Source organism: Podarcis erhardii, assembly GCF_964252035.2.
Source record: "Podarcis erhardii genome assembly, chromosome: Z".
Taxonomy (NCBI): domain Eukaryota; kingdom Metazoa; phylum Chordata; class Lepidosauria; order Squamata; family Lacertidae; genus Podarcis; species Podarcis erhardii.
In genome coordinates this window covers 15,796,698-15,810,466 of record NC_138504.1, presented here as the reverse complement: position 1 = coordinate 15,810,466, position 13,769 = coordinate 15,796,698, and the positions used below count along the sequence as shown (strand labels likewise).

The window sequence follows — 13,769 nt, the reverse complement described above, 5'->3', positions numbered from 1 at the left end:
TCACAAATTTGTTTTCTTAATTATGATTTTAAACTATGAATGCGTTTACATAAGCAACGTGGGTTTTCACCCAACCAACAGCCTCTTTCCTTTGTAAATTTTACAGCTCTATTAATTACTCTTTAGAAAAAGCATTGTTCTGAGTTTTATATAGAGAGAGAAACGGTGGAAGGGCTTTTTTTTTTTTATATATTCTTTGCAATTTTATACCACCATTCTTCCAAGGAACTCAGGGTGCCATATATAGTTGCTCTGTCACAACAACCACGCGGAATAGGTTCAGAACCTAGCTCTAAAACTGAATTCTTTTTAGGACATGACCCTTGTTTCCAACCACCTCATCCTGGTTCTACAGCTCTGTTAACTGCAATAGGAACATAAGTAAAGCCTTGATGGATCATTCCAAAGGGACATTTAGTTCAGCATCCTGTTCAGACCTCCTGTATTCAGGTTCTTTGATCTCATGCACTTATTCCACCTTCCCTGTGTTCCCTCTGGCTCTGTTATCACAAAACTGCTGGCTACGAGCTTGTTACCAATATTAATGAATGATGGACATTCATTTATATGAGAGTGTGGCACTAGAAACTGGCTCTTTTATGTACGGGGTGGTCATTAATTCAATATTCTAGGGTCCCTCCAAATGTTCTTTTTATTGTCCATTCATGATGACGTGCTGATATAATGGCATGGCCCCTGCTATTAATACTGTTTGCAACTGCATAGGTTTTGGGGCGAACATACTGCTTTGTTTCCAATTAGTTCATTTTCCATATCTTCCTGCTGAAATTCTGTAACTCTTCATGTCACAAATGTTCCAGCTCAGTCATTAATCTTGATCCTTCCTTTGTTGTTCTATACTGCTAGATTGCCTCTGCAGATGGAAATAATGTGGTAACATTGGGGAACCATTGCAGAACAACTTGTAAAGTGGAATGATGTTTGGACAGTCCAGTATAAATGCATCACTAATGCAGTATTATTGCATCAATATGTTGAAGAATACACCACACACCCGGCTAGTGAGACTTCCTACCCACTAATTTAACTTTGAAAACCAAAAACCTTGGAATTTCTTTAAGATAATAAGAGGTGAATTCTAGGTTGGCTTATGTGTGTCTTTTCGTTTGTTTTCAAAGTTTCCAATCCTGCTGTCACCATGTAAGGCTCCATTTTGTCCTAAAATAAATCCTCTCTCATACATAATAACCCCCAGTTGTGTTAACTTTCCTTCCTTAAAGTAGCCAAAAGACAACACCTGTCTCTCACAGCAATTGACCGTGAAAAATGTAGGGCATTTCTCTTATATGTTTTCCTCTGCTTCCTTATGGAATTAATTATATCCACCACTCTTGTGTGCGTTGCAGATCTTTCAGCAGATTTAATCTGCTCCACAATCTTTTCTGTTGCTCACTTATTCTTTTTGCTTCCTCCTTTGAAAAGATTGCTGATCTTATAATCTTTAGCAAAATTAGGTAATTTTAGGCTAATTAAATAATCTATGGCCTTTTAAACTGTGTGTGTATGTGTGTGTGTGTGTATTTCTGCTTGTTTCTATATTGTGAATTTTTGTGTATTTATATTGTAAACCACCCTGTGATCCTTGGATGAAAGGTGGTATAGAAATTCAAAGAATGAACAAATGAATGAATGAATTTTCAAGGGACAGTGGCAAGCATGCTAGACTTTGTTTCCAGTCATTTAGGGTTTTGTGTGTTTTTTAAAATCTGAATGGCAGTTGCCCAGTTTTGAGTTCAAATTCCAATGGCTGCAGAGGCTGCAAGTATCTGGAACACAAAGAAATGGACCCAGTTGGTGTTTTGAGCCCAAACATAGGAGCAGCTCAGCACTGCAAATCTGGCACAGCCTTGTGGATCCTCTAGGGTAGATGAGAGAATCAACCAGCAAGGTGGTTAGAAAGGGGGCAGACTGGTTGTATGTAGAGAAGGGCAGCTTTGTGATTTCCTAGAGGGAACTGAGACCTAGGAGTTGTATAGAAGATAGCCTTCCCACCTGAGGGAACACTCAACATGAAGCCAAGGTCTTAAGTTAGAAATCTGCATTGTAATTCTTCTTAAATAATGCTTGCACTGACCATGCACACTTACTTGGGAGTACGTCCTCTTGAAATCCCTGGGAAATAATTCTTAGTAAACATGGAATAGGTTTGCATGTATGAAAAAATAATAATTCCAAGGAGGACATTACGAAGGCAGCTTCACACAACATGGTATTTGGCCTTGGGAGCCTGAATAGGTCAAAAGTCACTCACTTGCAGGCAATCATGATTCACAATCACATCTCTCTCTCTCTCTCTCTCTCTCTCTCTCTCTCTGTGTGTGTGTGTGTGTGTGTGTGAATCATAGAAATGTATAGTTGGAAGGGACCCTGGGGATCATCTGGTCCAACCATCTGCAATGCAGAAATCCTGCCCATAGCTGTCCCTGGGCTCAAACCACCAACTTTCTGGTTAACAGCCAGGCACACTAACCCATTGCACCACAACATGTGTGTGTGTGTACACACACACATTTATACACACACTTGTAGCATACTCAAGCCTATTCTGGCTTCCCAGTACATGTATACATAGCGCAACATGAGCTATAGAAATGTAATAAATAAACGTGCCAATGTTTGTGTATGAAACAAGTAGTGTAATTACAAGCGCCTGCATTTGCATGACACCCCTTCCCCTTGCCCAAATAAACTTTCAAACTTGCCTTTAATAGTTTATACATTGCTTCAGGCACTTTTCATGTTGTTGCTGTAGTGGAAGAGGCAACTTATAACACATTTTACAAATAATGATAAACATCAGCTCGCTGAGCCTGCGAAGCTTTGAATTAATTCTGCTTTTTGTCCCCTACTGCAAATGACTTTAAAAATTCATTTGCTAAGTGTTACATAGCTGACCACAGGCAGCTGGACTGAACAATCACGCCAGATTTCTCTCTGCATCAGAGGCAAGCGCTGAATATGCTATTAGCAGCACATTGAGCCTCTGTAGCTCGGTATTGGACACAGATGAAAAACCCTTCCAAATGGCTTTCCCTTTGAATACAGCACTTCCCTGTGGATCTTACCTAATACAAATTCCTGGATGATTTCAGCTGTGAGATACAGTATTGGATTATTTTGCTGGGCATGTCTGTTTTATTGTTGTCGATAAAGGCTCCAGCATGGAGGAATAGCACTGTTCATGTCTCCTGCGTTGCCCACAGCATGAACTTGATTGTGCACTCCATTACTGAGAAAGTCAGGGGAAATGAAAGATCTAACTTGTGAAGCAAAAGCAACCCCACCCCCACAAAAAAGCAGAAGAGGTGTGTGTGTGCGTGTGCGTGTGCGTGTGTGTGCATGTGTGTGTGTGTGTGTGTGTGTGTGTATAGTGTCAGCATAAAGGTATTCCAGAAATCACTCTGCTCTCAGAATACAAAGGAAGAAAAGGCATTTGTTTCCATTGCATTCCTGCAATACTTTTGCTAAGAGCTAGAGCTGACAAGGGCAACATGTTCTGGCCACCGCCCCAGCCACCACCACTTCATATTTCCTCTACACTTGTGCCTTTCCACCATGGACAACCTCAAAGTGGGCTGCACGCCCACAACCAGGGAGATATCTAAAGCAGAGAGATACCTAAAGCAAGCTCTCCCTCCCCAGCCATGGGCAGGGGGTGAGGAGAGAGGGAGTTGTGCAAACCAATACTCCCTCCTTCCACATGACAACAGCAGCAGCAGCAACAACAATGGCAACAATTTCTATTCTGCTCTTCATCCAAGGATACAGGGCAGTTTACAATTTACAATTTAAAAGCACAAACATACATAACATCAGTGGCGTGTGGTCAGTACACTGGGGTCCACTAGGCCCCTAAATGTTCGCCTGACATCTCCTTCCCAAAGCCAAGGAAGCTTCCTTCTGGTTTTGGGAAGGAGGCAGGGGGGCTGCAGCATCCTGTCAGAGGTCTGGGTTCTCCTTCCCAAAGCCCGTGAAGTTTCTGCCTGGCTTAAGGAGGGAGGTACAATTCTCATGCATGCAACATCATCATCCCCACCACACAATCTCCCTTGCAAGCTGGTCCTCTGCCCCTAACTGTTCTCCTGTTCCCCGCACACCACTGCATAAACATAGGAACAAACCAAAACAATACCCCTCAACAGTTTAAAAGGCCTTAGATTGTTTAATAAGCCAAAGGTCTGGGAGAAGAAGAAGGTTTTTGTCTGGTGCCTAAAGATGTTTAGCGAAGGCGCCAGGTGAGGCTCCCTAGGGAGAGCAGTCCACAAATGGGGAGCCACTGTTCTCGTATTGCCACCCTCTGGACCTCTCATGGAGGGGGCACACAATGAAGGGAATCAGATGATGATCACAGTCTGGGTTGTATCATGTGGGGAGAAGCAGCCCTTGAGGTATTGCAGTCCTGAGCCATATAAGGCTTAATAGATCAAATCCAGAACTTTGAATTGGGCCTGGCAACTAATTGGCAGCCAGTGGAGTCAGGCCAGTAGTGGCATAATATGCTCAAATATGTGTTCTTGCACAATGAGCCTGCTCCACATGCCATAGCTGTCAACTTACAGATTTGAAAATAAGGGACCAGCAGCCTTGAAAATAAGGGACCAGCAGCCAAAATAAGGGACCTGCAGCCTCACCTGTTCCAGGCACTCCAGTCTTCCTGTCCTCCTGCACTCTGGTCAAACTCATGCTGGTAGCTTCGAGAACACTGTCCAACCAACTTTGTAACCAGAGGTTCAATAGAATCTGAATCACATGCACTACAAGGCCTATGCAGCCTCAACTTAAGATGGCCTGGCTTTGCACTGCAAAGTTTGCAGCAGCATGTGCAACAAAATGGCGTCCAGCATTCAAAAACCCCCTCAGCTTGCATTAACTAGCCACACACAAGGCATGCAAGCTCCACCCCCCCAGTCATTCTTAGACTTCTTATTGGGTGAGCAACACAGCCAAGCAACACAGTTGGAGCCTCCCTCCTCCCTGGCCGGCAGGGAGGGAGGGAGAGTGCTTCCTTTGAAATTTAAGGGACATCATTTAAGAGACATTTAAGGGACATCCATCAATGAGGGACAGCAGCGGGACATGGCGCTGGAATAAGGGACTGTCCCTTCAAATAAGGGACACTTGACAGCTATGCCACATGCCCATGAAAAGAAATAAGAATTTTTGCAAGAAGGAAAGTTACAGGAAAATGCAGTAGAAAGTGGTGAAAAACAATTGCTTGATGCAACATTGTGTAACCTCCCAGGTAACAAATCAGAAACAGTGTTAACTGAGCTTCTCACAACAATAAACATCTCATCTAGAAACAAGCTAAAAAAAGATGATTTTTTGGGATATGGAAAGGCAGCTTGTATATTCCAAAATAACGTTTATTGAAATTCTACCCTCCAAAGAGAACTCCACTATATTTTAGGGTTGGGGACACAGCCATGTTTGTCTTGGTGAAAATTATTCTCCCAGGGAACTCAAGGCAATTCCCTTGATTAAGGTTCTTGGATCCCATGCAGAATTAATCAGTGTGAAATTACAGGAAAGTCTGCTCTCTGCCCTGTACTGGCAGCAGGAACACTGCACAAAAATAGACCTGATTCGTGACTTCTGCCTCTCTGCAGCTCCGAACGGATTAGCAAATTAAAGTGCCAGGAGGGAATTCTATTGGCTAGTGAGAATTTCAATGTGTTAAAGGCAACCTGAGCTAATGGTTTGAAATGTATGAAATGGTTCTTTGAGATACTTGCTTTCAATATGCAACCTAACCATCTGGGCGGTGCTGGGCCAAAACTGGACAGAGCAACAAATGTAAAATTACCATTGGCAGGTAGTCTAGATTCCACACATGTTCACCCAGCCCTGTCTGTCACCATCCTGACAAGCAAGAGGCATTATCAGAGTTCAATGACATGTGAAGCAGGGACATTGAGGGGTGTGGCCTGAGCAAATGTTTGATAGCCAGGTGTAGAGGTCTGGAAGATCACATTCAGCCTCTGGGTCCAAGGTTTCCCATGCTTGCTCTAGAGATCTTTAATTGTTTTTTGAGGGTGTGATTGCACTCCTTCTTGTTCATACTAGTGATGGAATGTGTCTGGAATGAGGCTTCTTACATCACACCTCTCCCACTGTATTTTCCTTCCACTAGTAAAATTCATATTTACTGGTGTGCACCTGAGTTATTGACAGATATTTGCATTTAGAGTGGAACCTCGCAGAGGCAGAGCTAGCTGCTCTGGCACCCAGAGCGATGCACATGCTGTGCACCCAGGGGTGGGGTGATCTGCCCATACGGGTGGGGGAGCAATGTCACCCCCCCCTCACGGATGACACCTGGGGCGGGCCGCACCCCCCTCCTCTGCCAGTGGAACCTTGGTTTTTTAGCATCTCGGAAGCTGAACGTTTCAGTTTTTGAATGCCAAAAACCTAGAAGTGAATGCTTCTGTTTTCGAACATGCCTCAGAAGTCAAATGGCTTCTGAAGCGTGTTTCTCCATTTTCTCAATGGAATTTGCTGACTGCCCATTGTGCCTCGGTTGTTGAACGTTTCAGAAGTCAAATGGTCTTCTGGAATGGATTATATTCAACAACCGAGATACCACTTTATTTAAAAAAAGGGGTCATATCCAACTAAGTTTTACTCAGAGTTTTATTCTGAAAATCTGTCCCACCAGGTCCTCCCGAAGATCAGATGGAAGAAAGAAGCATTCACCATACTGAACAGTGGAGGATTTGTTCTACTCAGATTCTACCTGGAGTTGCTGATTGATGAGTAGGCAATGATTGGGACACAGTTGTGACAACTGCTGCAGAGGGACCTCAGTATCACCCTGGAAAAAGGCACCTACTGGATCTTGCAGAAAATGTCACCTATCACCACAGTGACTCAAACACTAGATCACTAAATGTAGAGGATTGTTGCATGCTACCCCAAGTAGTGTGAGATTTCAGGGGTTCCAGGTGCTTACCTAGGAATCAGTTTCCTTGGAATGAGCGACAGTGGAGACTGTTTTCTGTTATATGGTTTATTTACACACATATGCAACCTGAGCCTACAGTGGAAGACTCATAACATTAATGGCCTAAGAAGGTCTTGCTTTTTCCATAGCCACAGCCTTGTGTTCCAGTCGAAATCAGGCCTGACTCTCTCATGTGCCCAGCCTGCAGCCTGCTTCTAGCTTCTAACTCTCTCACACAACTCTGGATTTTGTTCTTCTAACTAACAGCCAGGTGAGGGAGAGGGGTCCACCCATTTGTCCTCTGGCAGAGTAGCTTCTGGGTTTTTTACCTTAATGACCCATACTTATGCCATTATCAAGAAGCTGGCCTGGCTAGTCCAGCAATTGAATCCTTGTTGGGTTCAGGAATTGGAAGGGACTCAGGCATGCAGCCCTCCCACAACAACAGTATTGTGGAAAAATCAAATAACATCTACAGCAGGACAGTTACATACCATGAATACAGATAATTCAGAAATGTCAGATTCTTTTGTGGTAGGAGGAAAAATAGGATTGTATGGGAAAGAAACTAGAAGAACAACACAACAATGACAATGTCACATTGCCCTCAGTAAAAAAATAAAATAAATACAAATTATAAACCCAAAATGAATAGGACAATGCTATGAAAGTAAATCTGGAGAAGCTCCCAGTCAGCTGATTCTCAGGAGGAGGAGTATGCTTTTTTAGGTACTTGGGATAAAAGGTAAAGGTAAAGGTACCCCTGCCCGTACGGGCCAGTCGTGTCCGACTCTAGGGTTGTGCACCCATCTCACTTAAGAGGCCGGGGGCCAGCACTGTCCGGAGACATTTCCGGGTCACGTGGCCAGCGTGACGAAGCTGCTCTGGCAAGCCAGCACCAGCGCAGCACACGGAAACGCCGTTTACCTTCCCGCTATAAAGCGGTAGCTATTTATCTACTTGCACTTAGGGGTGCTTTCGAACTGCTAGGTGGGCAGGAGCTGGGACTGAACGAAGGGAGCTCACCCCGCCGCGGGGATTCGAACCGCCGACCATGTGATCGGCAAGCCCTAGGCACTGAGGTTTTACCCACAGCGCCACCCATGTCCCCAGGTACTTGGGATACAAGTACCTAAAAAACAACAACACATGTTCCCCAGTATCAACCATATTGGGCTTCTATGATCAGCAGGGGAGGCAGTGTTTGTGGTGACACCACTGGGAGTTGCCTGGCTTGTGGTAATTCACAACAGAGGCTTCTTGCTGGTGGTTCCTTGTTTGTGGAACATTATCCCTTGGCCAGTGCATCATTTGCACTCATTATTAACTATCAGGAGAATTTCTATTTGATGGCTGACCACTCAGAAATCATTAGCTTTGAGAGCAGGTGATTGCTTTTTGCAGTTTTCAAACTTTTTTTAAAAAAGTTCTAATTATATAGTTTTAATATGGGCATATTTGCCACCTTGGGCTCCTTTGGAGGAAGGCCGAGTGAGCCAATGTGAACTGAAGGAGGGAGCCAACTGAACCCAATATGGAGAAACGGACTCCTATTTTCAGGACATCTAAAACACAACAGTCAAGTAGAGAAGTGAGGCTTTTAGGGTTCAGGCTCTGAGTGTGTGGCAATCACTAAATCTGGAGAAGCAATAGGCTTTAACTGGATGAAGTGGTGTGCAAACAGTGGCCAGCAATTCTTCTTTCCCTTCTGAAGTCCTGGATTGATGTTTAATATAATGCCTTAATCGGGATGTCAGAGAACAGTTAATGTATTAAATACGACACAGCTGTGTCAAGAAAAGCACGTGTCCCAACGAATGCAAAATAATGTACAACAGCCACCTATTTTAATGCTGCTGGCACAAACTAAGCAGGACAAATGTCCCAGAGAACAATCCCTTTGTGGCTTTAAAGAAGAAGAAGGGATAAAATAACCCCCTAAGTACCTGTTATACTGAAGGAATTGCTGAAAGAAGAGACTTTTCTTTTCTTGCTTGCAGGACTCCTCAGAACTGGTAGTGGCACGTCTGGGACCACTTGTATGGTGCATCAACAGACAATGCAAGGTTTCCATCTCTCCTTTTAAGGTTGTATTTGCTCTGATATAAAAGGCTGTAAAGATCTGATGGTTAAGGAAAAAATATAAAAAGTCAGCTTCTTTCAAGAGGAGCTTGTCTTTGTCCTTTACCTGGTCATCGTTTTTTTAAAAAAATGTTTTATAAAATACTGCATAGAGTACAACAGGTAGTTTTCTGTTGCACCAACCCAAGTGCATATAATCCTACACAATGAATTGTTTGAATTCAATACATACTGGCCAGAATTGACTAGAAAGCAAGTGATGCAGTTTAGATTTGGAATGGGGGAAAGTGGAGCAGAAAGTTTCCTAGTTCAGTTTCCTAGGTAGAGGATAACCACAGACTACATTTGAACATCTCAGCTCAACAATATTTAGTTTTCAAAACCCTAGATAAAAGGTAAAGGGACACCTGACCATTAGGTCCAGTTGTGGCCGACTCTGGATTGCAGCGCTCATCTCACTTTACTGGCCGAGGGAGCCGGCGTACAGCTTCTGGGTCATGTGGCCAGCATGACTAAGCTGCTTCTGGTGAACCAGAGCAGCACACGGAAAAGCCATTTACCTTCCCGCCGGAGTGGTACCTATTTATCTACTTGCACTTTGACATGCTTTCGAACTGCTAGGTTGGCAGGAGCAGGGACCGAGCAACGGGAGCTCGCCCCATTGCAGGGATTCGAACCACCGACATTCTGATCAGCAAGTCCTAGGCTCTGTGGTTTAACCCATAGAGCCACCCGCGTCCCCAAAAGCACTCCTTTTCCTTTCCTAATGGAACCCCTCCTCTTTCTAGGGCAGATACAACTTTGTGGGGAGGCACTTTCACAGCTTAAGACTTGCTGCAGAAAAAAAACCCCTTTTTCAGACTTCCACCCCTGAACTCCCAAAGATTATGGAACTACCAAGAGAATTCCCTCTGCCAACCTTAACTCTTGAGCAGTTGGTTGGAATGTGTGAAGTATCCTGCCTTGATGGAGGATAGAGAGTGATGTGTGTTTGACCACACCCACTTCTGGCATATTACCTACTGGCATGTGGTCCCTGGAAAACTGTCCAAGGGGGAATGCAGCTCTCAAATGGAAAAAGGTTCCTCACTACTGGTCTGTTATATGTTGTTACCCAAGCACATTTACCTGCTCTTCAGTGGACCCTTACCATGACCCACCCCTCACTCTTCGGTAGGCTATTTACTCAAGAAGTCTCTCTCAGGGTCAAGGGAATGGATTGATTGGTAGAGTGGAGTTTCCTATCTTTCAGGCCTGCTGCTGCTTCCTCCTGCAGCTCTCCTTTCCACACATACCTTTGCCTTTTACTCCCTCCCACTTTTACAGACCTGACCTCATTCCTGCATCTGGAGGCTTTGGCAAGGTGGCACTTGATTCCACAGTAGGTACAATAAACAACCTTCATCAACCTAGTGCCCTCCATATGGTCTGGTCTGCAACTCCCATCAACCCCAATTCCTACTCTACCAGATGATGCCAGGATTTGAAATTTGGATCTTTTGCATGAAAAGCATGTGACCTACCACGAAGCCCTTCTCCTTCATTAGGAAGAACATATGAGTCATTTCCTAGTTTTATGGTTTCAGCTGTTATTTCCTAGATTTTTGTTCTATTTTGCAGTTGTAACTGTGTTTCACTGCTCCCAGGCAAATGACTTAGGTCCCAAATAGCTGAAGAACTACTTCCAGGCTTTTATCAAAAGACAGTCTTTAGAGTTTAAAATTACCAATGAAAACAAATATTTAAAACGTGTGTGTGTGTGTGTGTGTGTGTGTGTGTGTGTGTTAGTTATTTTAAAGCTATTATATTTACTAAACTAACACGTTAAAATTACTGCATGCTCAGATTACATGCCTGGGTAGGCTTGCTGAGTTTAATTATGGAGGTCACTTGAAAAGTAGGACATAAGCATATTAAAAAAATAAATTATAGTAAGTTTTAAAAAGCTGTACCTGAGATACTAAAGAGTTTGGGGGGGGGGAGACGAATTTTGCAATTTAGTAAATCACGCAATTCAGTTCTCTTGGGTGTTTGCTTTAAAAAACAAAACAAAAAAAACCCCACTTATTAAGTATCCAGCATATAGAAATGTGTAACAGATTTCTAGTTTTGCTTGAGCTGTCTGAAGTGCCCAGGTGATCAGAAAAAAGTAATTGCAATAATAACCTGACCAAACTCTAGAGGTTGTTTTCTGAGGCCCATCAGTGCCTTTGAGCTTTTCAAAGATCCTCAGGCTTGCAAGCAATAATCCAAATTATTATGCTGCATGTTCTGAAGTGTGTATAACATTGACTACCTTATTTTTTTTTAAAAAAAGATGTCTCTTTTTCTGTTTGTTTATGTGTGTGTGTGCTCCAATTGATTTGTTGGAAATGTTAATAAAACTATTTTAGCATAATGAGGAGGATTATCCTATTTTAGGATAATGTGCAGACATGCAACACTGTGTGTATAAATCTATATATAAACATGGGAAACAATCTGAAATGATTTAAAAAACCTTGTGGCCTTTCGAAATTATGAGGTTATTCTCACTGTTCTGTCTGCTTTCCATGGTAGAACTCTTCCACTAGTGGTTCAAAATCTCTGCAAAAATTGCATATGTAAACTCCTAATTAAAGCTATTTGGGGATTAAGTTTCCATCAGTCTGAAAGACCACACACACACACACACACACAAAAAAAAAAAACTGCAGAAGAAAGAAGAAATAGAAAAGATATCCTAGGTGGGTATCACACCAAAAACTTTGGGAAGTAGTTGAAAGATGTCAGTTATACTGAGATAATGTCCTCCAATGAGGCCGGGTAAGCAGCCACTTTGAGGCAGTGGCCCTGCGGGTGCCCCACCCACTCTGCTGCCTCTGCCACTGGTGGAGAAGCAGCATTGGCATTGGTGCTGATTTCTGGTGGGATCTCGCAAGAATGGATCAATTGACTATCCCCAAAAAAATAAAGTCCGTCTTGGCTAACAGTCTACACCTCAGAGCTAAAAGGTTGGCAAGCTTTAGACTCAAAGAGATGCTAAGTATATACTAATTATAGTGGAGTGCCACCAGTTCCCAAATCATAACCATTTATTGATGGTGCTCTGTTGTTGGCTGCCCTCCGATTATCCTTATGATATGGTGCAGTGTGTTTGGGCAGTGCCTGAGCTGTGGGTGGCAAACCTACAGAGTGCACATTTTTCTTCAAGCCTGATCAGATGTTCCACATATTCCACATTGTTGTTGTTTAGTCCTTTAGTCGTGTCCGACTCTTCGTGACCCCATGGACCAGAGCACGCCAGGCACTCCTGTCTTCCACTGCCTCCCGCAGTTTGGTCAAACTCATGCTAGTAGCTTCGAGAACACTATCCAACCATCTCGTCCTCTATCGTCCTCTTCTCCTTGTGCCCTCTATCTTTCCCAACATCAGGGTCTTTTCCAGGGAGTGTTCTCTTCTCATGAGGTGGCCAAAATATTGGAGCCTCAGCTTCATGGTCAGTCCTTCCAGTGAGCACTCAGGGCTGATTTCCTTCAGAATGGGTAGGTTTGTTCTTCTTGCAGTCCATGGGACTCTCAAGAGTCTCCTCCAGCACCATAATTCAAAAGCATCAATTCTTCGGCAATCAGCCTTCTTGATGGTCCAGCTCTCACTTCCATACATCACTACTGGGAAAACCATAGCTTTTACTATATGGACCTTTGTTGGCAAGGTGATGTCTCTACTTTTTAAGATGCTGTCTAAGATGTTCCACATTACAAGGATAATTCTTTGCTTGAAGAATTCTGGTTCAAGAACAGTCATCCAGAACATAGAAAGATGCCTTGTACTGAGCCAGACCAAATGGTCCATTTGGCTCACTCAGTACACTGACTGGCAGCAGCTTGCTGGGGTTTCCAGTAGACACCTTTCCCAGCACTACCTGGAGATGCTGGGGATTGAATCTAGGACCTTCTGCATGGAAAGCAGGATGCTCTACCACTGAGCTATGACTTTCCCTTGTAAGAAGGGAGAGCAGAGGCCTGATGTTGTCTATCCATAGTTAGCACCTGGACTGCAGCCCACACAGGTCACCTAGTCATGTACCCCTCCCCCCATTACAGTGCTATGGATTATATTTTTTATTTACAATATAGTAATTATTTCAAAAAAATCAGCTATACATGCAAATTGGCACATGCAAATCTTTTGAAAACCTGTTCTTTTTTGTCTTCTTTTGGTGATGCATTCCATCTATTTTGAATATGCTTAAGTACAGCAGGAAGAAAGTACTGTTCTATTGATCAGACAAAGTCTTAAGGCCAATATCTAAGTATTTATACTGTACTAGGAAAGCCAAACCCAAAGTTTATGTATATAGTTTGCCAGTAACACACTGATGTTGCACACATTCTCTCACTGTCCCACCTACCACAGAAGGCAAGGATACAGCCTTTTGTTGGGTTTCCTGGTTCAAACCCCAGGGCTTGTGAGGTTAGTTTAGAGCTACTGCCAATCAGAGAAGGATAGACCAATAGTCAGTATAAGCCATCTTCCCATGTCTCTCTGATTGTATACTTTTGGAGAATCTGACCCTCTTCTACAGTGTCATTAGTAAGTATGTATTATTGTAAACTTTTCACTTGCAAATTGTGTCATGTTAATTTGCAAGGACTTAAGTTAAACTGTGTGCTCATATTTCTTTATCTGAACTCTAACAGAAATTAATTGGACACCATAAATTCCTTAGAACCAGAACAGA

General features: G+C 43.2%; 1 long non-coding RNA gene across 4 annotated transcripts in view; it reads left to right on the top strand.

Annotated features, from left to right (window-relative positions):
* The window catches only part of LOC309334079, an 87,068-nt gene extending 77,938 nt beyond the window's left edge, over positions 1 to 9,130 (top strand). For all 4 annotated transcript variants that reach the window (XR_014152846.1, XR_014152847.1, XR_014152848.1 and 1 more), the window contains 2 exons: positions 6,680 to 7,693; positions 8,078 to 9,130. This is a non-coding gene — a long non-coding RNA (uncharacterized lncRNA). The remainder of the gene's footprint in view (positions 1 to 6,679; positions 7,694 to 8,077) is intronic.
* Positions 9,131 to 13,769: the final 4,639 nt, after the last annotated feature.